Genomic DNA, 27000 nt, shown 5'->3' with positions numbered 1-27000 from the left:
CCCAGTGTGCTTACTCTGTGCGCAACCATTTTAACCTAATCGCACCTACTAACAAATACTATACAAAACTACGGGAATGGTCGTGTTAGGTGCTTAAGATGATTTGATTGGGTTATATGGCATGATATCCAAACCTAAACTTGTTCGGAGACATTCAGTTTTAGTTAAAAAATATTAAAAAAAAAAATTTACTTTTCTGTTGTTAATTTTTCGTTCTGTGGAATGCACTTGGCGTATTGTGAATATCTGGCTGATGCTGGATTTTCCAGGTCTAAAGCCACACTGATAAGGTCCAATCAGGTTGGCGGTGAGCTTCAGTCTATCACACAATACGCTCGCTAGAACCTTATAGGCGATATTTAGAAGGCTAATTCCACGATAATTAGCACAGATTTCAGGATCACCCTTCCTATGGATTGGGCAGAGCACACTTGAGCTCCAATCGCCTGGAATACTTTCATCCGACCATATTTTGCATAGAAGCTGATGCATGCACCTTACCAGCTCCTCGCCGTCATGTTTGAATAGCTCAGCCGGCAGTCCGTCAGCGCCCGCGGCTTTGTTGTTCTTTAGCCGCGTTATCGCTATTCTCACCTCGTCATGATCGGGTAGCGGAACGACAATTCCGTCGTCAACGATTGGGGTATCGGGATCTTCACTTTCTCGGTGACATGCGCAGCTGTCACTGTTTAACAGGTTCGAGAAGTATTTCCTCCATAATTTAAGATTGCTCTGTACGTCAGTCACCAGATCGCCGTTTTATAGGAAAACGCCCCGGTTTTGAAACCTTCTGTAAGCCGCCGAACTTTCTGATAGAATTTTCGGGCGTTGTTCCTATTGGCCAGCATCTCAAACTCCTCACACTCACCTGTTTCAGTCTCTCGTTTGTTTCTTTCTGATAATACGACTCTCTTCCTTTCTTAGCCCAAATTCGGTGTTGGATTTATAGTGGGAGAGAGACTTCGTCGTCAAGTACTGCGTCTCGTAATAAGCCGCATCAAAGCGCGATTTTTCAACATTTCGCTCATTTGCACCCACGCCTCGACGGAAGAGTGGAGAGATGCGACCACAAATTTCTTCTATGAGCGCTGCAGCCGCCACGACATAAAATGCCGGGTGGGCAAATAGGGAATTTTTGGTCCCACAGTCGGAAAATTCAGCCGGATTGGGGAAGAATTTTAACGTGGCGGGTCTTAAACCCAGCGCACTACGAGTTATCGCTGGTTGCTTCTCCTCCTCACATTAGGTCGCTCTAGAATGGGTGTACGGAAGCTACACAGAAAATGCTTGGGCGTAGCCTGGAAGCAGTGAGCTGCTTGAACCGTATGCGGAAGAATCGTCCTGGCCACTCGCTACATATAGAACCATCCTCCAAAAAAACAGTTAACGCGCCAATTAAGAAGAAGGTATCTTGTCAAACCCTTTCTCAGATTCGTACTGACTGTCGTGACGTTGTGTTACAAATGGATAGGAATTGCACTTTGGAATATGCCATTGCCTTCCAATGCGCAACTACTGGAGAAAAATTGTTCCATCAAAGGATGTTAGCCTGTCGCTACTAGTCCTAAGTCGTAGGAATGCCCACTTATCATTGCTTATGAACAAGGCCTTCTTACTGCTTGAAGCGTCATCTGTGTGTCATGACTTCCAATGAATTTTATAACCGCATTTGTACTAGAGAATCACTAATGTCTAGACACTTCTAGCAAATTTTAGAAAATTTATTTTCTATGAAAGTTTTTTCAAAAAAATTCTCCCCCGTTTCAATTTTCAATATTTTAGTTCTTTAAATTTTTTTAATTTTTGCGAGCATCCATCTATCCCTAAAGCAGCGCTGTAATGACCGCACTTGACTTACACATTTCTTTCTACTCGCAGTAGCTGCACAAATTGTGTTTGGTTGATCTAAGATAAATCTAAGTGCTTATAATTTACTTTTAAATAGCTTTAATGCGATATAACCAATTGGAATTATTGGCTTGATTGCTTCGGTATTTAGTTATTTAGATGATTTCTTTAACTCATTTAAATCCAATTTCAAGCTGCATTAAGCTGTAAGCTGTAATTTTTTAGTTAAACAGAAATGAAATTAAAAATGCTTGTGGTGATATTTAATAATATTCATGCACGTTCAGGTAAATCGGTAAATCGGGGGCGCTGAACTTAAAAATAAACTTAAATTAAAAATGAAAAAAGTATTGAGCTTAAAATTAAAAGTTAATGCATCAAAAAAATATTTCTATTTCCATGCATTTTGTTGCAATGAGATTGGAAATTTCAAAATGGAAAATTATTTAAGGGAAATATATTATCTAAGGGAGCTTAGGTGTAACAACCTGCTCCAGTTGAAACTTGAAGCATCTACATGTGGAAGCCAGAATGCCTCGTAGCTTATTGCGGTCATTGGTTCTATGATGGTTTTAGCGACTGCTTCCACTATGCCACACACATAAGAGTCTAAGGGATATCAAACCGGACGTGAAAGAGAACGCAAATCTGGAACGCAGTGGTAGAAAAGATTATTGTGGAGTTAAGCCAGTGCCCTCCGTGATTTGAGAGCAGCTGCAGAGGCCTGCTGAAAAAGATATTCTCTAACAGCTATCACGTAGCTCATCTAGGATTGAAAAGCTACATTCTTAGCGTTTCTCTCAGCGCAAAGCGATTCGGGTATACAAGTTCTTGTGTCTTGCTCTCGACTCTTCATTGCAATAACATCTACTACCACACTCTACTGACAATCAGGAGATATGCAGTGAAAATATATTATTTTATGTACCTTCCTATTTATTCAACAGTAAAAGTTGGTACAGCGCGGTTGTTAACAATCGTATCGGCCTTAACAACCGCGCTGTTAGTTCTGCCTTCTGCAAACTGAATAAAGAGGCAAAGCGAATGGGTCTGGAAGCGTGGACGATGAGAACATCCGATGAAGCGACGCTTGGAGTGTTTGAGAGAAATATTCTGAGAAAGAAACGACTGGCGCGCTTTGTTAAACTCGGCCAAACTCGCGTAAGCGGTTAGTGGTGCAGGAAGCAGCACACCAATGATTTATAATTTATGTAAGACTCTCAATCTTATAATGCCTCTGAATTTGCAAAATACTTTTCAATAGTTTTTAAACCTTTTCTCAGCCAAAATCAAACAGAAGGTAGCAAAAATATAAACCATTCCAGATGGTTCTCCCGGCAGCAGCATTTAATTGGAAAGAGGTTAGATATTTAATAAATACAAATATGAAGGTAAACAAAGCACCAGGATATGACCTCATAACGAATGAAATTGTATAATAATTATTATTGCGCGGGTACAAATTTATCACCTACATTTTCAATGCAATTTTAAGAATTGAGTATTTTCCTGTGCAATGGAAAGTAGCTCAAATTATCCTCACTTCAAAGCCAGGTAAACCTTCAGATAGGGTTTCCTCCTTACCGCCAATAAGTCTACTGCCTGCGTTATCAACAGTTTTTCTTAAAACTATTCTTAAAAAGGTTCAAGCCGACTATTGCACAGAATGAGTGAATTCCCACACACCAGTTTGGATTTCGTCAACATATTCCGATCAATTCTGTCTATAGCTTCGCTAGGGAAGCACTAGAAAAGAAAGAATATGAGTACTGCGTACAATAGTTGCCTTTTTAGACATAACAAAACCATTTGATAAAGTCTAGCATGCAGGCCTGTTATACAAGCTCAAAATGAATCTGCTTCACTGGTCTTACAAGTCGCTTAAACATACCTAAGAAGTAGACAATTTCTTGTAAAAATTAGCAATGAAGTTACTAGTGTCCAGTCGTGATTCTAGGTAATGTTCTGGGACTGGTCCTATACACTTTATTTACTGCTGACCTACCCTTGATTTGGGCCCGATGGCATCTGCGGAGGTATTTTACCGTTGGCTACATACCCAGATCTTTAAAGGCTGTGAGAGTTACGGTCATACCCACGGCAGGTAAAATCACTCATGTATACCCTAAGGATTTCAGACCAATCAGCCTCTCATCGTTCTTGCTAAGATCATTTAAGATACTGATTGATCTGCCTCTAAGGTGTGTAATTCCTCGGGAGCGCTTATCGTACACTCAAATGCCTATTGTGAAGGCAGATCGGTAGAGTCTGCCTTGCATATTATTGTTAAAGATATCGAGCTGTCCCTCTCTCAGAAAGAGTAATCGATGCGCGCGCTCCTTGACATTGAGGAGGCTTCTAACAATGCACTCCCGGAGGCAATCACTAGGTCTCTGGATAAAATAGGGGTGGGAATCGGCCTTACTAGGCTACTACATAAAATATTTAGCGATAGAACGGCCGCGGCAGCGTGGGGCGACACCTCTCTCCGCCGGCAAGTGAATAGAGGCACTCCGCAAGGTGGTGTTCACTCGCGACTACTCTGGATTGCCGTACTTAACGACCTGTTGGAGGAGCTGTAGAGGAGGGGCTGCAAGGTGATTGCCTACGCGAATGACGTGGCACTTATAGTCAGAGGAAAAGTTGTAGATACTCTGATGGAACTGATGACGGGTATCTGAAACTAGTTGTGAAATGAACCGCAAATTGCGGTTTTTCGATAAATCCTATTTACGAGGAAATATAAAATACCTGGAGTGTTTCTCCCCTCAACAGCAGGCATCCCGTTGATGTTCCCTGCCAGAGCTAAGTACCTAAAACTTGTTCTTGACAGAGAGTTGACGTAGAAGTCTAACATTGAGGAGAGAATTAAGAAGGCAACAGTCGCCTTGTATGGTTGTAGGGGCGCTATCGGCAAACGATTGGGCCTTTCGCCCAAATTTTGCTGGACGGAGTCCTTGTCTGGTGGAACTCGCTGGAAAGGATGACACCAATTAAGAAGCTGGTCTGCCCTCATTGGAATCAGTGGGGTGCTTCGGACCACACCTACTCTAGCACTCAACGCTATGATGAATGTGGCACCCGTGGTCATTGCAGGAAAAACTGCTGCTGCACGCGCGCAATCAGATTGAGGTGTTCGGGCCATAAGCTAGACTTAAGCTACGGACACTCTAGCATTCTCAACAGCATTTTCATTCTGAGTTCATCCCCACGGTGATGGATCATTGTACACCCTCGCTAGGTCCGAGCGGAACTTTTTCCATTCATATTCCTTCAAGGGAAGAGTGAAACATTTGGAAAAAGGGCATGGAAAATATGTTTACGGATGACTCGAAGTTGGACGAAAGAGTTGGTGGAGGTGTATTCTACAAATTTAGGCTTCCGGATCATTGTAGTGTTTTCCAAACAGAAGTAGCCGCAATTAAGGATGCTGTGGATTAGGTCAGCACCTTCTTCTCAGCTGCTCTGCTCTCGTCGGGCCAAGGTGTAAACATCTGGGCTCTCACGTTTTCGCTGCACTAGCGGATATTGCGGGATTAAACATCACAAGCATTTAACCTGAAGCTGATCAGGCAAAATATGTGCGTATTCAAATCGATAGAAAGCTAACATGGCTTCCACATATATTCTTGAAGCGTGAGCAACTGGGATTACAACTTTACTGGCTATTTTCACTGGCACCTCAATAAAAAATCTGCACAAAATTATATATATACAAGTCTATACATAAGCTAATATAGACATATGTGGTTAAAGTATGGGGTTCAGCTTCGAAATCAAACATAGAAATCCTTAAAAGGTTTCAATCCGTATTATGTCCTGAACAAAATAGTACACCAGGGACTCTAATTTAATAAATAACTCCACTCCTGCTTTCCCACAAATCTGAATTATGCGTCACGAGCTTCACTCAGAGCTCTTACGCACACTACTTTGAATTTTAAGTAATAAATATAAATAATACTGAATGTCCAGTTAAGAGTTAGAGCTCTACAAAAAAAAAAATCAAATAAAATATTTGTAAAAACTCATCAACATAAATCGAACTGTCAAAGTAATAAAAGACTCTAAATTTGTGTGTTTTAAAGGGAGACAAATAGTTTAGTAGTATCTATAAAATGGCTTAAACACATACAAATTTGCATACACACATACAAATACATTCTTACATATTTAAGAATAGCAATTGTTGTAATAGATCTTATTGATTAAAATTTTGAAAAATCTATTTGAAGAGAAGATTAAGCGCTCGATTTTCCTAATCTCAAAGTAGGCAAAGTAAGTCGAAAAGAACTTAATAAAGAAAGCGAAATAAAATAAGACTTAATTAGCTTCTCAAATATCGGCTGCTCAATCTTCTCAAAAGCTTTTTGAATTCGATTCTACTTTACTGCTGCATTGCAAAGCCATAAAGCAAGTGTCATGTTGGGATGTAAATAACTTTGGTTATAACGTGCTCTTTTGTTTTTGTTTTTTTTTATGATGAAAATAAATCAAAGGCTACAAAAATTGAGAAAAAATTTAGCTCTCTTAAGATTCTATAAATTGTAGCACTTATAGCATAACTGTTTCTAACTTTTTTCTTGAGAAAGATTTCATTATTCCGAAGACAGCGTTCAGGTATGTGAAAACTAATGCATTCTTGAAGAAAGTGTCAATAAATTATCTCAGTAATAACACCAAAGATAAATGACCTCTTGAAGAGAATTGCAGCGGACATCGAGTAACGGCTAAATTAGAACAAATTTAATAGTATAAAATTGCTGCGGGGACTGATAAAGGATGATATTTACCATAAACGTTACTTTTGTTCCGAAACTTGATGTTTTGTTGTTGTAAATAATTTTTTTTAATAAACAATTAAAAATTTAACTAATTTCTGCGCCTCTTGGATGAAATTTTTTTAAGGATATCAACGTAATAAATATCTGTGCATTTATGTGTGGAAAAAAATGCGTGCAATTCGAAAAGGATTAATTACAATTCATTTTTTTGTGCCAGAATGCGCGCTTCGACTTACGCGGACGCGCACGAACACACAAACGGCGGCTCGCGGGCGGCTTATGAAAAACCGTGTACATGATATCACAGTTTTTATATTCACCGAAACACATCACCACAGCAGTCGGAAGGAGACTAGACACAACTAATGACAATGTCGGCAAAACTGATCTTACGGAAGCATATCGCGTTGAGACGTGTCTAAAAGGGTTTTTTGCAAGCCGCCCGCGAGTCGCCGTTTGTGTGTCCGTGCGCGTCCGCGTAAGTCGAAGCGCGCATTCTGGCACAAAAAAATTAATTATAATTAATCCTTTTCGAATTGCACGCATTTTTTTCATACATAAATGCACAGATGTTTATTACGTTAATATCCTTAAAAAAAATTCATCCCAGAGGCGCAGAAATTAGTTAAATTTTTAATTGTTTATTAAAAAAAATTATTTACAAAAACAAAACATCAAGTTTCGGAACAAAAATAACGTTTTTGGAAAATATCATCCTTTATCAGTCTGCAGTTGAAAAATCGTTGTAATCGGATACTTACTTTACGAGAAATGTGATAATTATTCAAGCGCTGCAAAAAACTTCGATAGTTAATAAAAAAAAAAACTATTTAGAATTTTACAACAAAATTTTCTGAGTGTGCTTCTGGATGATAGAACTCAGTCCTGGCTGGATTTCATCGCAAATATTCACTTTGGTAATTTTGTGGCCCACTTGAGAAAGCCTTACCCGTATTTAAGATCATTCTGAGAATTTTCGAATGGAATCGTTGAAGTATTTCGATGTTTGAGTTAACTGCACTGCCCCAAAGTTGGATGCCATATGTCCATATCGGTTTCAAGATAGCTGAGTAAAGTGAGAGCTTACTTTCGAGAGAAATATGAAAATTTCGATTAAGTAGCCAATTCTGGGTTTCATTCCTAATGCCTTCCGTTTGGTGAAGATATGGGTTTTCCATGTAGGTTTGTTCTCAAGATATGCCGAGATATTTTGGGAAATAATTACATTATTAGGCTTAATGGTTGCGCCTGTTTTTTGATTTAGTGGGAAAGTGATTTGGGAAGATTTTGCCTGGTTTGGCCTAAAGCGTCACTCATTCAACCAATGAGGGTTTTTATCAAGTCCTTTCTGCAGTGCTTGGAAAGCCACATGAGGGTGGGAGTCAATTGTGAGCATAGCAATGTCATCCGTGAACTTTCCGACTTTTGTTTCTTCGGAAGCTGGTAGATCGTATGTGTATGGCAAGTATAGAATGGGGCCCATAATACTCTCTAGGAGTACACCAGCTGAACTTTCACTTTCGATTTTCCAGGTAGGACTGAATAAATATGCAATAATTTATTGCTAGAGTGTCTATTATTTATAGAGTAAGCCATAATGCAAACGCGGTTAAAGGCTTGAGATATATCGAGAAAAGCCGCTGTGCAATGTTTTTGTTTTTTGTTCAAGTGTTTTGTGTATGTTGTTTATGAGTCTGTGGACTTGCTCGATGGTAGTGTTTTTTTCCCTGAAACCGAATTGGAGATTTGGAATTATATTTCGTTCTTCAATTAAAGGTCTATCATTTTTTTGATTTTTTTTGATTTACAAAAAAAAATTTCTTTTCATTTTTTATTACTTTTTATTACATTATTTTTCGAGAAGAAATTATTGGTACAGAAAAATTTGTGTAATAATCAATAAATAAATCAATGAAATTATTGAAATGTATATAACTTTTTAAAAGGAAGGTATGCAGGTACACTCAATACTATCAGCAAAGTTGCTACAAAACAATGCAATTTTTGAGCCACCTAAAGCTGCACCTTGTGATATGAAAATTCAATGGACTATAAAGCAGCATATTATAAAAATTTTCCAAAAATGAGTTTGAGAAAGTGTGAGATTTCCTTGAAAGTACAGGGTGCGCCATCTTTTATGTCGGTATGAAAACATTAAATAACTTTGAAACAAAAATATGATTTGTATAAGTGAGGTATTTTTATTTGGTTTGGTTATTTACAATTTATTGGAACTATTTTTTGAATACAATATCAATCAAGTGGCCGCCTTTATTAGCAATCACAAACTGCTATCTTTTTTCTGCGTTTGTCATCACCTTGTCAAGCATTTCGGGTTTTATAGCATCGATTTCGGCACGAATGTTTGCCTTAAGCTGGTCAATAGTCTGCGGCTTGTTGGCGTAAACCTTACTTTTCAGAGAACCCAACAAAAAGAAGTCCGGGGGGTTAAGTCAGGTGATCTGGGGGGCCAGTCGATGTCGCCACTTTTTGACACTAGACGTCGCGGAAATTTTCGTTGCAGAAATTCAAATGTGGCATTCGCAGTGTGGCATGGCGCACCGTATTGTTGAAAACGTAACCGTCTAAACCTTTCTCACGCATTTGCGGGCAGTCATAATGAGCCAACATCCATCGATATCGGTTTCCATTGACCGTTTCATTTTTTCGGTAAAAATATGGACCAATGATGATTTTGGCCCAAATGCCACCCCAAACAGTTACTTTCAGGTCATACAATGGCGTTTCATGGATCTCGTGTCGATTCTCAGTTCCCCAACCTGTTTTGTTTATTCAAGCTGCCAGAGAGGTTAAAATGTGCCTCGTCAGTCATTAAAATTTGCTTCCAAAAATTGGGTTCAGTGTCAACCATTCGAGCGACTGTTAGGCCGTGTCGGAAACAAATTTAAATCATCCTTTAAAATGCGACGCATTGTGGTTTCACTGCCGCCAAAATGCTGAGCGCGACGAAGATGCGACATTGTTGGTTCCTGGGCAACGCTCTCCCTCACTGCTTCAACAAGTTGATTGGAACGTCTTGATCGTTGATGAACTGCATGTTAACGATCTCCTACTGTCCCGTGCTCCAAAAAAACGACGAATAGTATTGTCATGCGGTGCCTGTTTGCCGCGATACTTTTTGCGATATGCGCCGTTGAGTTAGAACGACAATTTTCGATGTATAGCGTCTTGTACTGAATTTTTGTATCGAAAATATATATGTTGAAGTCGATCGGTCGGTAAATGACAAAGTTATTCAGCGTTTACATACAGACATAAAAGATGGCGCACCCTGTATAAAATTTTTTTCCCCGAAATTCTGAAATCTAATTGAGACGAGAATGCAGTTTTGAAACCCATTGAATTTTAGTATCACAAAGCGTAAGTCTGAAGTCGCTAAAAAATCTTATTAAAATTTGATAATTTTTTCTTGCTGATTGGGTTGAGTGTTTTCTTTCATACAAAAATATGTCGAGCATTCGTTGCAAATTCAACGATTTCTTTTAATATATATACATATATAAAATAAAAAATTAATATATGAGTTTCTTACTTTTTTAGCAATATAACATATTTAACCATCAAAAAAAAAAAAAGAAAAAATAATAATAATAATATTTTTTTCTCCTAGGTGAATGAATAATTCTTGTAAAATTCTCATATTATGTCCAGCTTCGTTAGTAATCACCAATCATGTTTTAATTTTATTTTTTCAACATTTACTATTCTCTTTTCCCACTTTGACTAATGATTCGCGTGGCCAACGAACCTGATAAAATGCGCTACACTAAAGCTGACAAAGTGATAAAACTTATGCTTGTGGACTACAGTTGCGAGGCAATGACCTCAATAGCAGGAAGACACGCCACAATATTCTCAGCGCACAAAGAAGATGCACGTAATGGGAGAAAGTAAATACATCTGTTGTAAGAATATTGTCGTTGTTTTATTGAATGTTTTGTGGTTGTAAAGTAGAGTCATTCACAGTGATGCCGTCACATCAGACATGGGCAGGGAGGATCGATAGTTGTAGTAGGAGTGCTTATTTTCTGTACGGAAGGCGTTGTTGACCTCTTTTCGTGCAGCTGCTTGTGGTTACTAGTGTTTGTGATATAAATTTATTCTATCATTTGCTAAGTAAATACAAAAATCCAAGTTGAGATAGAAACTAGAAACTTATAGAGTGAAGGGTTTTAATTATTAAAAGAAAAATAATTCGCTTGGAGAGAATTGAAGGAGGACTCGGCGTGGAAGGTGGAATTTGGTAGTTAATGTTGTAAAATTTCTGAGCCACTTGAAATTTGCACCTTGTGATACTAAAATTCAATGGCGTGTAAACCGGCATACCCAACATTTTTCTAAAAATTCTTATTAGGATGTGTGCGATTTCGATCGAAATTTGTTAAATTTTGTTTTTTCAGTTCTAAAGTTGTAACTTTAATTTTTCTGCAGTCTTAAGTTATTTTTTCAACGTTCTTTTCCCCCTTTTCCTCTACTGCCTTGCGGGTTTCATTCGAGTGCTTGTCTGCATATTTCTGTGGAATCCTTTCGAAGAGTACGGCCAATCTATCTCCACTACCGCTGCCCTATTTCAGTCTGGATGGGTAACTGCTTACAATTCGCCGAAATCTCTTTGTTATTGATTGTTTTGGGCCATCAACTCCGCGATAAACTTCTTAAGTATTCGTTGACAAAAACTTGCAGTTTATTTGAAAGCGAGTGTGACATGAGCCAGGTCTCGCAGCCATACAAAAGAACCGACTTTTCATTTCAATTGGAAATACGCAACTTTGTATCCATGAAAATCTAAGTAAAATTCCATTTCTTGTTCAGCTGAGCAAACGCGCTGCGAGCTTTTGCGTGTTGTGTGAAGTTGTTGGCGTTTTGAATGCTGGTATTCGCCATGTCAAAACTACTGCTTCGATTTGCGACATTTACTTTAAGCGATTCAGGTTTTACAGCAATAATCTGCAGACAGACTTTCTGTGATTCTTCCAACAAAATGTCGAGCTTGTTTTGCATATGCTGAAAATAGACAGATGCAATCGGCGTAGCTAGCGCTTCAAAGAGGTTGCTGAAATTCCATTGTATACCTCGGCGACATCCGTCTACAGATCTTCAAATCACGTCATTCAGCACGATTAGGAATAGCACAGGAGAAATCGGGCAGCCTTGCCAAACACCAGATAGAGAGTGAAAGGTGGAAGGTAGGCTTCCATTATGTCGAACCCTGCATTTGGAGCTGTCATATTGGGGTTTTATTTTTAATATTTTCTATGCTCATACATTTATATATAGCGACCCAGCAAGCTTACTAAGATTGAGATAATTTTTTTTTTTTAATTGTTAACCTTTACTTACAATTTATCAAAAATGTACTCTAAATAATTGGCAGTTCTTGAAATTTTAGTGAGCAAAAGCACTACAAAATACGTACATATTTACAATGCCATTACCACCTGCGCCATATCTAGTGGGCGTAAGATCCTATCATTCCCAGCTCTATGCTTCATTTTACATTTTTTTCATTTGTTGTTTTTTTGATGAGCAATAACGCTCCCAAATATATACCTATGAAACCGAAATTCACTCATAAATATATCAGCAGTGTGTTTTCATTATTTTGACAGCTGCTAACACCATCCAGTTCCCATTTGTGCTCTCAAATGAGAAAACCTTTTCAAGTCGATGCTACCGACAACAATTAATCGCAGTTGTTTCGTTGCAAAAAACCTCAAATATATTAAAAAAAGGCAACAAAAATGATTTTCGTTGGAGAAAATGAACAATATACCGTGAGAAACATACCAAGAATATGAGGTGGCGCTTAGCTATGAAGCATTGCTCCATATGATGGGAAGTGCAGTCGGCTCAAACAATGAAAATGGAGAATGGCGAGGCATTCATAAAGTGACCCCCGCCAAGCAACAACTAACAGGTGCATTTAACATTGGAAAAATCCGATTTCATCCACATCACCTGATATGACCTCCTCGCCGTCAATTCATTGAGTCAGTCTTTCGAAAGGCAGAAATACGTTATAATACAGTTGCCTGTTGTCTTTCACAAAATTTTTGTGTTTCAAAAGGCTGTAGTGAGTTGAAAGATTGTTGCAAAAATTTATCCGTAATTTTTATATTCACAAGTATTTGGTGTATTGAGGAAATACTATGAAGTTGGAAAATTACCGAGCCACGCATTGCTGGAGGGTTCACCAAAGTTATTTAGATTTAATACACGTAGCGGCAGGCTAAGCACCTACTCTGTTAGAAATCAAATAGATTAACGTAACTAACGCAAGACAAATGCCTTCTCGAGGCCTTGTGCTCCCGAGAGGAGTGAACAAGGGAGGAAAAAACCGAAAAACAAGAATGATGGAATTTCATCATCACTGGAGCCCATATACGTATATAATTGTTCAGATGTATAAACAAGAGCGCCCAATCAGATAAAGAAGATATAATTGTTCATAAGAAATCATCAGAAGCATGGGTGCGTACAAAGATATGCCTATATCAGAAAAAAAATTCTTCCAGAAATCAGCGAGAGGAGAAGAAACCGCCATGGATCAGAATAAACATCACAAATTGAGAGATCATCTAGAATTAGAAAGAGCACGCAAGAACCTATAAATCATTTGGAATTAAGCGGCTTTTAAAACAAAAAGTGCGTGTAACGTAGTACACATAACAGAAGTGAAACTTTCAAAGCAGACAAAGAAAGAGGGAGAGCCCCGAGAGAGAATGAGAGAGAGTGAGAAAGAATATATATCTAAATAAATTCATAACATTTGTAGAGAATACAAATAGACAAAATTTACAAAAAATGGAGAAGGATCGACCGGTGTAGGTAAACGCCGGACACAAACCGTCGCAACAACGTCCGAGCGTTTATCACCCGCACAAACGCAGCGATTCCAGGACCGTAGCATCACCACAACGCCGGAATGGATAGCACTTTATAGTACGCACAAGCACTAGCCAGGAAACGGAAATAAGCATCAAAAATTAGGCACCAAAAAAAAAAAAACGCCAAAAAAATTGGGACCAAAAAACGCCCCAAACAGTAGGCACCAAGGAAATATAACGCCTAAAAGTAGCACCAAAGATATATTTCCTCCAAGCTTGCACCAACAAACAAGCGCCAAAAAGTAGGCAGTGTTATTTCTCACTAGAAATAAGCAACCACAAGAAAAAACTCAAAAAATAGCCTAAAGTAGATCTAAGATATATATAAGGTATAGCTCTCTCTCTCCTTTCCCTCTACGTTATATATTTTTTCTTTCTCGCGGAACGAAAATGCCCAAAACGTTGCATGGCCTTGGAATTTTACTTTCCATTCTCGCTCGTACATCACTTCAAAAACACTTTTTCTGTGAAGCCTGAAACTTTTCTGTGGCAAAAACATGCCACCCTCATTTTTTATTTATTTCTTATTTAATATTTACCCATGCCGCTAACGCTTTGAAATTTGTTTCATATAGATACCACAGTGTTCGAAATAATAAGAGCACGACGAATTACGTTGCTTTAACATCTTTTTTTTTTATTGCATCTATTCATAGTTCTACAGCCTTCGTAAAAGATCTATCAGTTCCATTATACAGTCTACGCGTGTTGGACAATAAGTCAGTGTTGACAACCAACAATTTGAAACTGTGAAGGGCTTTGTCTATCTGCTAGCACCTTTGTCTATCGGACTAGCATCAAGAAGAAAAATGACGCCAGGTAAGCAGGTGTTGCTTTGGGCTCAGGAAGCAATTGAATGGGTAGCTATGCGCAACTTGATAGCTAATCCTACAAAATGATGCTTCTCACCTCTCATTCTGTTAATCTCTCTTTCTCTCATGGTGCTAAAAATCTTTACTCGATACTGGGTAGGCCATCATCGCATGGAAAATTCCAATGGAGAGTAAGGGAACAAATAAAGCAATGTGGACACCGTCCGGAAACGAACTAGAGATTTGAGGCCGATAACCTGCTACCCGAAACCGCAACAATAGCCTCGGTTTGATAATCGAAACCAACGATGCAGACCAACGCAAAAGTTTAAGGCCAATGATTATAAACTTTCAACATGAAATATAAGGACAATGTTACAAATAATAGAGATTGTAGACGAACCTATGAGATACATGCGGAAGCAGTGGTCCACCCAGAACTGTCATGCTAAGAAAGAAGACAGGAGAAAAAGCTATTGCCAGGTAAAGCTATCTTGAAGAACCAAACCGACACTCTACAAAATCCTCGTCTTTCTCGGCCGACTGTATGGCGCAGAAGCATGGACGATGGCAACAGTAGATGAGAAAGTTTTGGGAGCCTTCGAGAGAAAAATTATCCATAAGATCTGTGGTGCCCTCCACGTTGGTGAGGATTATCGGGTACAATGGAATAGCAGGCTGTATGACCTATATAGGGACATGGACCTGTATAAGGACGTGAAAAAAGTGGCTACGCTAGCTTAACCATGTCAATTATATGAAAAGAAGGCGCTCCAGCAAAGCAAAGACGGTACCGGGAAAAGGAAGACGAGGAAGGAGAAGACAGCATATTCGTTGTAAGGACAAGCGTAGGACAGAAGCAGCTTGCGTGCTATTTGGATTCGACTAACACCGAAACACGTCGCATGAAGGAAGAGGAAGTCCGTTCTACAACAATAACCAAAGCTTTAAACTTTCTACAGAATTTGTGGAAATCTTTAAGGTGTACAGTTTTATATTCCATTCCACTTTACCTTAATAAAAAGTAGGTTTCAAGTTGCTGAAAATTCTCCTTGATTCGAACATTTACTACCATAAAAATGACATCCATAAAAAACATTTTCTTCTATATTAAAGGCTTCCGAGAGTGTTCTTAATTTTTTTTTTTTATAAATAATTAATAAAAAAATGCGCGCGAACAGTATTGCGAGTATTGTAAAGCGCTAAACCGTCTTAATCATGTGAGCTCAAGTGTATAATAAAAAATGTGTTATACTTTAGAAACTTATACACTCTTTTAGCGAGAATTTGCTTAAAAATTTTGGTCTTCAAAAAGTCTTAGTTGCTTTAAGTCTGAGTTACTTTAATCAAGCGCGCAACCAGTCTTCGAACTCCCTTTTCATTCTATCTAACACAGATTTTGATGTTTGTGATTAATTTTTCTATAGCTAGTGGTAGATCAATATTACATTCAGCATTCTGTCGGATTGTTTATATTTAAAGGTCTGTATACAAATCTTGTATTGCATTTCAGCAACTTAGACAAAGAACGGTATTTGTCAGCAACAAATAACTGACCCCGTTGTCACCTCTTAAATAAACATTTACTCCTAATTGCTGTGGCATAAATCTTTTATCGACAAGACATTTTTTGACATATATACATATTAGAAAAATCCTTTTATATGTATTCACAGTTAGTTGAAAAAGTATTTTTACAGAGGACAAAGTATTTGTTACTTTGCTAGTTGTAAATCAATTGGTCAGATTTTTTTTTCTGTTCTTTTCTTGTAACAACAAGTTTAAAGTAGCTAGGATCGATTCTGAGCGAACATGAAAGATGGACGAAGATGGGACATCTCGAGTTAAAGTGGCGCAGCCATACGGGCGTCTTATGTGACACGAAAATTCCATTAACGATTAAGGAAAATGTGTATAAAATCTGCGTGAGACCAGTAATGCTGAACGGGTCAGAATATTGGGCAAAGCAAACTGAGCACAACCAGAAGATGGACGTGGCGGAAATGAAAATGTTTCACTGCGCAACAGGAATAACGCACGTGGACAAAGTGAAACACATCAAAGTGCGGGAAGATATGAAAATTGCACCAATCTCGGAGAGAACGAGAGAAGGTCGGCTAAGATGGTATGGGCACGTAATGCGTAGATACGCAGACCACATCATCAAACTCATTATGAACATAACTGAGCCAATCACTACTAGAGGAAGATTACAATCTGCATGGCTAAATACAATACAAAGGGGCTAACTAAATACGATACAAAGTGCTGCTCTCTTAGCACTTTGATGACAGGAAGACAGAGGAACCTGGCGCATAAGGGCAAAGAGAGCCGACCCCGAATAGGGACAAGGCAAAGAGAGAGAGAGAAAGAAAGAGTCGGTATGTAAAAATAGTTTAGGTCTCATGGTTTTTTTGATACAAAATACAACTTTATTCTGAGAAAATGGTTACAAGTGAATCATTGATAGTATTGCCCATCGTTGGCTACTACTTTTCCCCATATTTCTGGTGGATCTCGTATACTGTCGCCGTAAAACTGTTCATCTTTTTTCAGGATATCCTCGGATCAAGCCATTTTTTGATGTCTTCATATGAATGTCTTCGATCGGAACAGGTGATAATCGGACGGCGTAATATCTGCAGAATATGGCGGGTGGGGTGGGATTTCCCATTTCAGTGTTTCCAGGTAGGTTTTAATGGGTTTGACAACGTGAGGCCGAGCGTTGTAATGCTGTAGAATCAGTTTTTCATGCCTCTCCGCATCAATTGAATTCGATACCGATCCCCAGTGATGGGTTCGCTTGGTTTTAACAGTTCGTAATAAATAACACCAATTTGGACCCACCAAATACATATCATAACCTTCGCAGCGTGAATATTGGGCCCAGGCGACGACGTTGAAGCATGACCGGTCAGTCCCCATGACTTTCTTTTCTTTGGATTGCTGTAATGAATCCATTTTTCATCACCCGTCACGATGCGATTGCCGCTGGAGCAATTGTTCACAGGCGAAAAAACGACGTTCAATATCCCTTGGTTTTAACTCATAAGGAACCCAAGTCCGCTGTTTCTGAATCATTCCCGAAGCATGCAATCGCTTGGAAATGGATTGGCGGGTAACTCCTAATACTGAAGCAAGCTGTTCTTGCGTTTGACATGGATTCTCATTGAGCAATGCCTCCAATTCAGCGCCTTCGAAGGTTTTTGGCCTTCCTGCACGCGGACGGTCGTCAACATTTCACCGTCCTTAAAGCGACGGAACCAATCTCGACACGTTGTTTCACTTAAAGCAGCACCTCCATAAACTTTTTGTAGTTCTCGATGCGCTTCAGCCGCCATTTTTTTCGAATGAAAGAGGAAAATCAACACTTCTCGTAAATGACGATTATTCGGCACAAAATCAGACATTTTCACAAAACCAAAAGTATATAATACCAAACCAAAATCACTAATGTGTCGAAGCAGTTTGTTTAAGCTTGGTTAATGACGTTTAGGTTATGTTAGAGTCGACTAGCACACACTGCTGGCGGCATTTATTGACAAACAGCGGGAACTTAGTTGCACATTTAATAAAAAATAAAAAAAAATTGATTCTTTCAGGTTTCACTATTTTTATTCAATTACACAGCTTTTACAGGTAAAATACACCTAACAGTCAATTCATTAATGCCTAATTCGAGATATTGACGTTGTAGTTTGTTCAGCCCCACTTTGGGCTACAGCGCAATATTCTCAACAGACCGTCTTGTTTTTGGTCTGCCAGTCCTTTTTTTATTATCGATAGAGCAAGTTTTTTTAAATTTTTCACCAATATTTCAGCTATCGACTTATTCGGACGATTATGCCTGAGTCCAATACCAGGTTACCTTTCAAATTATGGTTGCGCCTTTATTGTGGTAACGCGAGACAGTCTCGTTGGAGAAATTTTCATGATATGGATTATTGGCTTAGACAAGTTAGTGTTTAAGTCTGATGATCATAAAAAGTATGAAGATGATATTTGTGACGCATTATTAATTTAAATTTCATTTTTTATTAAAATTTATTAATTTTGTAATGAAATATTGTAAATCCCAAAACTTGTATATTATTTTTTCCTTATATTAACACTTTATTGGCAAACTGTATGTACTTATGCGTTTATGTTTCTATGTACCTACGAATATTTCCTTATAACACTTGCAAGTAAACTGGCTAATAAAAAATCATTTAAAACAAATTTCAACATTACAGAGTCAAATAACAAATTAATCATACCGACAACCGATTGCCAATATAGCAAAAAGAGTTGAGGCAATGAAACTAGAAATAAAAAACGGAGAAATAAAAAATCGAAAGTGCAAATGGTGCAACAATTTATCTTCAAATGTGGACAGCGAACATACGTCATTTGCAAAAATAATTAAACAGTCGGGCAGTTTGGGCTGGCAGGCAGCAGAGCCACAGAGCAGCAAAGCAGAGCAGCGCAGAACGGGCAGCAGCGGCAGGCGGACAGAACAAGCAGCAAACACACATTTACATACAAGTATGTACACTTTTGCACACCTATACATACATACATATAAACAAATGAACAGATGTAAATTTATATTTGCAAACTTAAATCCGTGCATATAAAATAATATAAATGAAAATGTCAATTTGACGCTGCAACAACAACCGCGCCGACAACACAATATTGCATAGGTTTTACGAAAGCAATCGCAAACTTGTTGCTGCAAGTAATCAAAACAAAAATACGTACCTATAGCTGTGTTCAAAATAAGAGCAGCGTGATTTATAGTAAAGTTTTGATTACTTATATTTTTTTACAATATTTAGTTTCAAAACATTGTTTAATACAAAATTCAGCATAAAAACAAATTTAAAACATTACTTAAAGTTTCAAACTTTGCATAAAATTTCAAAAAATTCAAAAAGTTTACAAGAAAATTACAAATTTTTTATTCCGATTTTTTAGAAAAAATCTGATTATGCAGTTTTGTAGTCCCTTCAATTTTGGTGTTAGTTTGAAATAAGCCAAATTTTTGATATTTTTTTTTGACTGCCTTCCGTGTAACGAATGCTCGCAACTACTATTATTGCTGGGCTGTTTCGCACCGCAATCTATTCTGCAGCCATGTAGTCTACTCGAACAATTTTAGGCTATTAATAAATCCTTAAACTGCTGTGGGATTAATATCTACCAGGAGCCCCATTTCCCAGGTAATTTAGTCTGCGTCGTGCCTCTGCTGGGTAGTCGCATAGAACGTGTTCTGCTGTTTCTTGTGCCTCTTTACAGAGTTTGCAGGAATCGCCTCTATCGCACCAATCTTTTTCATGTGCTAATTAAGTTTACAATGTCCTGTTAGTAGTTCGCTGTAAAGTTGTATGTCCTTTCTGCTTAGGTTAAGGATTGCTTCTGCCTTTATCCATTCTGGAGCTATGAGCCTTTTCGATTGCCGCATGCCCGATTGGGGTCACCAGTAATCGATTCGGCCTCGTTGTTCCTGCTCACGCAGAAAGGCACTTTTGAAGCTTTTATTTACCCCGCAGAAAGGTTCAGGACCTATGAAGGGAGCGTTTGCCTCCTTTTTCGCTAAAGTGTCCGCAATTTCATTCCCTTCGTGCCCCTCATGTCCCGGAACCCACATCAAGGTAACAAAGGTTCTTAATGCCAGGGTGTTGAGGATTTTAAAACATTCCCAGACCAACCTTGATTGGAATGAGAAGCTATCCAGCGATTTTAGAGCTGCTTGGCACCGCGCGTGCCTCTCCGTAGACATTATCTGGCATACAGCTCTAAGTCGTGGACCTCCACGCCTGGAAAATGGAAGTGGTTTTGCAATTGCTTGTTTGAAATGTGGTCCGACAATTCCAGTCCCGGCACTACCGTCTTCCATTTTGGACCCATCAGTAAACCACACCTGTGCGCCCTGTTTTAAGAATATTTCATATTTGTCACCAATGACCATTTCGAATTTCTTGGAGAATTCTAGTTTACTTTCCATCTTGTCATGGACTGTCAGGCACGGAGTGTTCAGGATTGAACTCAGAGTTCTTACATGCCCTGTAAGATTGCCTTCTTTGAGATGGAATAGATTAGGAAGCCTTAGAGCTGCACTGACTGCCGATCCTTTGGCTACAGGGTTCGCATTGGTCCCGTTACGCTCAGGCAGGCTATTCTGTTTACCTCGTTAAGTGTTATCTGAATTTTAGTTTGGTTTACTTTGGCTACCATACCAGAGAGACATAGGTTATCATTGGCACTATTATTGTCTTATAAGACCATGCCATCATCTTTGGCCGCAGGTCCCATGTTTTACCGTAAACCCTTTGGCATTCGTATATTTCTTTGTTTGAGATGTACGATAAGTGATTTTTCTAGGTCAAGGTTTTTTCAAGGATTACTCCCAGATATTTCATGTCCCCATACAGAGTTAAGTCGGCGTCCTCTAGTTCAAGGGTCCCTAGTCACTTACTTTCCTTCTTCGGGTGAAGGGTACTACATAAGTTTTGTTCAGATTTAACGAAAGTCCGAAAGCTCAGTTTGGCGTAATGTTGAGAGCTAGTTGCATGCGATCAGTTATGGTAGGTAGGTAGGTAAAATGGCAAGAGTGTCACAGGCACCCTTCAAGTAGCACTTACGTGCCGTTTTGATACCATAATGTGGACCTGTGCAAAGAAAAATTATTGGGAAGAGAAAACCTTCTACAGTCATCCAGTGCTGTTGATGTAGTGGAGGAGAGAAAAGGAATCTAAGCTGGAGAATTTCTTCAAGTCAACCCGAAAGGGTACGCTATGGAATCTCAATCGCCTAGCCGCCAGAGCCGGACATTTGCAGAGAAAATGTTCAACAGTCTCTTTCTCTGTAGGATCCCCATAGCTTCTACAACAGGGGTTGTACGGAACTCCAAGTTTCTCCGCATGAGTACCGATCACCCAGTGGCCAGTGAACACCGCAATGAGTTTGCAAATCGAATGGCGGGGGATTCCCATCACCTTAAGCGTTCTGTTTGTATCATATTGGGGCCATAAGGTTTTCGAAATAGCACACGATGAGACAGACCTCCGTCTGTCTTGCGCTCTTTTAGAAAGAAATTGTGTAGTTTCCCTTTAACAACAGGCAAAGGGACACCGATGTCTGAGAGAAGGACAGCTGAAACCGGTTCTGTCGACCCCTTCCTGGCAAGCTCGTCGGCAATTTCATTTTCCTCTATATTCCTGTGCCCAGGAACCCAGATAAGGGAGATGTTTCCTGCTCGATCAAGATGTTTGAGTTCCTCCTTACAGGAGTTCACCAGAAGAGAGCTGCAATACGGCGACGACGGTGCCTTGATCGCAGCTTGGCTTTTGGAAAAAATATCAATGTCTCCCTCCCAACAGCGATCTTGAAGCATTCCGCATGCCTGCAGGATCGCGAAGACCTTTGCTTGAAAAACGCAGCTTGTTTCCGGCAGTTTAAAGGAGAACGAAATGCTGGCTAGAGAAAACCCCCGCTTCCACTCCAGATTCCATTTTGGATCCGTCAGTGAAAACAGAGGAACCTTTATCCGTCCCGACTCTTCCCTTCTTTCAGTCTTGCCTTCTCGGAAAGATAGCCCTAGTACAACCCTCAAAACACAGTTTGCGGATGAGGAGATCAGTGCGAAGAACAGAGAAGGAAGGGGAGATCTGCTTCAAGATACTACTATGTCCTACAGGAAGTTGTCTCCATAGGCCAAGCTCCTTCAACCTGATAGCGCTCTGAGCAGCAATGAATTTAACCTGCAGATCCACAGGAAGTAAGTGCAGAATAGCGATCAGTTATAGTAGAGTCAAATTTGCCTCTAACCATGATGACTAAATCGTCAGCAGAGACCTGAACTTCGTATCTGAGATCTTCGAGAGTCTGTAGGAACCCGTCAGTGATCAATAGCCAAAGAAGCGGTGATAAAACGCCTCCCTGGGGCAACCTTTGGTTCACTTGACACATAATCGTAAACCTTGCATTATGCGTCACTGCTTTTATTATGAGCTTAGCTGTAAAATGTTAAAAAAGTTGTAGAAAAGCAGAAAGAAAAACAAATCATTAAACATACAAGCAACAAACAGGCGAACAAACCAAACGGTTATATATTTTTGTCCGTCGTACAAATGTATGCATGTGCGTATGTATGTAAGATTGTATGCTTGTATGTATGTAAGGGTGTTTGCTTGCACATGTCAGCATATGAATATTTGCGAGCATTCGCATGAGCCGAACACACGATATGCAAATGCACCTGCAGCCATGCCGCGATAAGTTGTTGTAGCGGGGCCAAGCGGATTGAGAGTGTTGTTGCTGCTGTTGCAGCACGGCTTGGCATGACTTGGCTTGGCGTGGCAGTGTGGGCAACGTGCCACTGTGATTGCTGTTGCCGCCGTGGCTGTCAATACACATGTTGCGTTCGCATTTGCATTTGCGCCAATCAAGTTTTGCACTTAAACACTATGAATTGTTGTTGTTTATTGATATCTTTTGCAGTGGCAATTCGTTCACTGGACTTCGGCGCAGCGAGCAGACGAGCGGGCGAACAGACGAAAGCGCAACCACTGGTGCTACTCTGTTTGCCGACGCTTGTTGGCAGTGTGTGGGCCCGCCAGCACCACTAATACTACTACTACTACTACTACTACAACTACAACTACTGCGGCATACTTGTACTGCTAAACCTCATTTGTAGTTGGTTATATTTAATATGCAGTGTAAGTAGGAAATAAAAATGCCTCCAACCGACATTTAAGTAAATTTAATGAGTGTAGTTTTGATTTATGACAATTTGATTTTTGTGATTGAAATTTTTGCTTTTTTGCATTTGCAATTGATTATAAATTGATTTCTTGGGAATTAAAAAACAAAAATTGGTAAATGAAGTCAACACCCCAGTAAGCTCAAACTCATAATCTGCATATTATTTTGCATTGCTTTACTTATATGGTAAAAAAATTAATATTTACGCTAAAGTGTTAAAAGTTTTATGAGACTCGTAAGCTCGATTTTTTCTAAATGGATTTTTTCCAAAATTGGAAATTGAAATTAAAAATAACACGAGGAAAAAACTCAAATTACTTGGTGTATTCAATAGCCAATGAGCTGCCTTAAAAAATCGCTTTTGAAAAAGTTTGTTTTATTAGTTCTTTCCCGTCCCTTTGGCGTTGCAAAAATGTTAAATAGTGCCTTTTATTGTACATGGTGATCAAGCTAGCGTTTGAAATTTGAGCCAACGCTTTTGACATTAAACATTGGCAGCTTAAATAGTATGCGTGATGTAAGCTGCGTTTCATAATCGTAAGACACCTTTGGTATACAATTTTTGAACTAGCATAAGCTCGCTTTTACTTTCCGGAGTAGCTTTTTTTTCGCGTCATTTCAACAGTTATAAACTTAAGACATCCATCAATTGTTTCTGGTGTGAAACCTCACTCTATTTTGTAGAACCCATATCTTTTTCCAAGAAGCTGCACTTTTGCTAGTCTTTTCAGCGTTTCATAATGATAAGACACTAGTCGCAAATAAGCTTCTAAAGAGGCAGAAGGTGCTGATTGTTGCTTTGGATGACGTTAATTATAACTTTATTCAGTTTAAGGGGGTATTCTGGTCTAGAAATTTGAAAAAATCTAGTTTTTTTCTTGCGTATTTTCAAAGTTTGGACCTTCAAAAATATGCCCTTCAATGGATTTTTCAAAATTCGAATTATTTTCGGAGATACAGCGGATTTTGTGACGTGGCATCAAAGCCGGCCGAGTGGAAAATTTTTTGTGCCCCACACAACCTTATGATCTAAGTTATTCTATTGGAATTGTTGCTCAAACTTCAAACGCGATTTTCTCAAAACTACTTTTTCTGAGATGGTCGTCATGATATCTCAAGATCTACTTGACCGATTCGCTTTGAAGTTTGAAAAGAATTTTTTGTTATACATCTGTCTATCACGCCTGCCTCGGATTTTGAAAATTTTGAGTTTGAAGTGTTTTTAATAAATTTGAAAAGGTAAAAAAAAAGAGTTGACGCTATTTTGTGAATTTTTTTTCTTTGATTTGGCGTAATCCGATAGCCACATCCTAACTAATGTAGAATTTTTGTAATTTGTTCGTTTTAGATCACTACAAGAGTTGGAATCATGCCAACCATGGCGCACCGTTTTTTATGTAGCCTCCACTTCGCCGGCCTGTAATTCCACGATTTTATTTATTTATTTATTTTTTTTTTATACTTTTCCAATATTAATAAAAACCATAAAAAATGGATAGTAAAAATTTTTTTCATTTTTTTTATCTTAGTTTTGAAAATACCAAAAATTAAGGCGCCTAGACCAGAATACCCCCTTAATCTAAACTGGGTTCAATATTATCACAAGAGGAGCGTGAATGTTGGCCTACAAGGATTCACGCTTGTCAATCAAATTAATTGCAAAAAAAACAGGCAGAAGTCGTTTGTTACCCGGAGTTTTTTACAAAGTGCTGAGAATTACAACATTTTGAAGCCCGTTGGAAGAAAAGTATCACTATCAAGTCGAGAACAGCGAGCAATTATAAGAAAAACTTCTAACTCGACTAAGCCTTGCGCCAACTGCGCTGCTGTTGTTCAAGATAAGGTTTCAAAAGCAACAGTTTGGCGCATATACGGCGATGCAATCATTTAAAATTATCAAAAATAGGAAAAGGACTCCATCCTTTGCCACGGCGCTAGCTGGCGCGTCTTCAGTTTGCAGAAAAACACATAGACGCCAACTGGGACACAGCGACATATTTGGAATATTTTTAATGTTGTCCAATTTCATATTATTTTTTAAAAATGATATGTTTTTGGATGAAAAAAATGGAACCTTGATGAACCCGATGGATTTTTAAATTATTGGAGAGATTTGCGCAAGAGCCCCGTCTTATTTTTCGAGCGCAACTTCGGTGGAGGTTCTGTTATGGTTTGGGGTGCATTTACAACGAAAGCAACTCTTGACATACAGTTTAAACCATCGCGTGTGAATAGTGGGTACTACAAAAACATTTTAGAAAATAGTATTCTACTTTTTATTCAGGATAATCGGGATATGCCCTTCGTTTTTCAGCAAGACAGCGCCCGAATCCACGTGAGCAGGGAAACAAGGCAGAATTCGACCGATTATTCCATAGAAACTATGGACTGACCGGCGTGTTCTCCGGATCTAAACCCAAAAGAAAACATTTGTGGTACATTAGTCAGAAGAGTTTACGCCAACAGTCGCCAATTTGACAAGACCAACGAGCTTTAAACGTTAATTAAGGCAGAATGGACTTCTTTAGATGTAAATGTACTTAAAAAGTTAGCAGAACCGATGAAAAAAAGGTTATTTTGTGTGGCTAAAGCAAATTGCGCTTCCATAGAATACTAAAATATTCTAGACGGCAGAAAAAAAATTTGAAAAAAGTATGAAACAGATAACTTTCGTTACTTCAATCGATGTGCAAAATTTTTATTTTCCTCTGAAATCTATAAGTTAAAATACTTTGAAAAAATAGGGGTATCTTATGATTATGAAACGCACCTTATAAGGTACTTAGTTTATGGCTGGATATTTACAAAAAAGCCTAGCTTTTCGCTTGAATAAATTACTTATTTGCATTATTAATTTTATGTTCCATCTGAGTTGTTATATTACGATTTGACTACTACGATAAAAAAATTTGAAAAATATGCGTGCGTCTTTTATTTACGATTATAGTTCAATTTTATGAAATTTCGAATGCTATATGGTCCATATTTTATACTAAAGTACTTAGATACTTATGGATAATATTATTTAGGGGATTTCTCATTAATTTGGTTTGATGACATGATCACAAAAACTCAGCCGGTTTCAGGATATTCGATTTTAAAAAATATATTGTTTTGCTTGTACGTCTCTTATTAAATGTTAGTTCAAGGTTCAAGATACTCGCTTTTAAAAAATTATTTTGAGCTGAAACTTCTTAGGTGTCGATGGACGAGCGAGAATGTAGAGTAAAATTTCAAGGCCATGCAACGTTTTGGGCATTTTCGTTCCACGAGAGAGAAAAAAGATATAACGTAGAGGAAAAGGAGAGAGAGAGCTATACCTTATATATATCTTAGATACACTTATATATATCTTAGATACACACTATTTTTCCTGAGTTTTTCCTTGTGGTTGCTAATTTCTGGCGGTAAATAACACTGCCTACTTTTTGGCGCTTTTTTGTTGGTGCAAACTTGTGGGAAATCTATTTTTGGTGCCTACTTTTTGGCGTTATATTTCCTTGGTGCCCCACTGTTTGGGGCATTTTTTAGTCCCACTCTTTTGGCGTTTTTTTTGTGCCTACTTTTCGGCGCTTATTTCCGTTTCCTGGCTAGTGCTTGTGCGTACTATAAAGTGCTATCCATTCCGGCGTCGGATTTATTGGTATTGCCTTGCAATAATTTGTGCTGTTGCTGCAGTTCTGGAATCGTTGCGTTTGTGCAGGTGGTAAACACTCGGAGTAGTGCGCGTTGTTGTCATTGTTTGTGTCCGGCGCTTACCCACACCGGTCGACCCTTCTCCGTTTTTTGTAAATTTTGTTTATTTGTATTCTCTGCAAATGTTGTGAATTTATTTAGATATATATACTTGCTCTCTCTCTCTTTCTCTCTCGGGGCTCTCCCTCTTTCTTTGTC

The sequence above is a fragment of the Anastrepha obliqua genome, chromosome 1, assembly GCF_027943255.1.
Source record: "Anastrepha obliqua isolate idAnaObli1 chromosome 1, idAnaObli1_1.0, whole genome shotgun sequence".
NCBI lineage: Eukaryota > Metazoa > Arthropoda > Insecta > Diptera > Tephritidae > Anastrepha > Anastrepha obliqua.
This window is presented reverse-complemented; position numbering follows the sequence as displayed.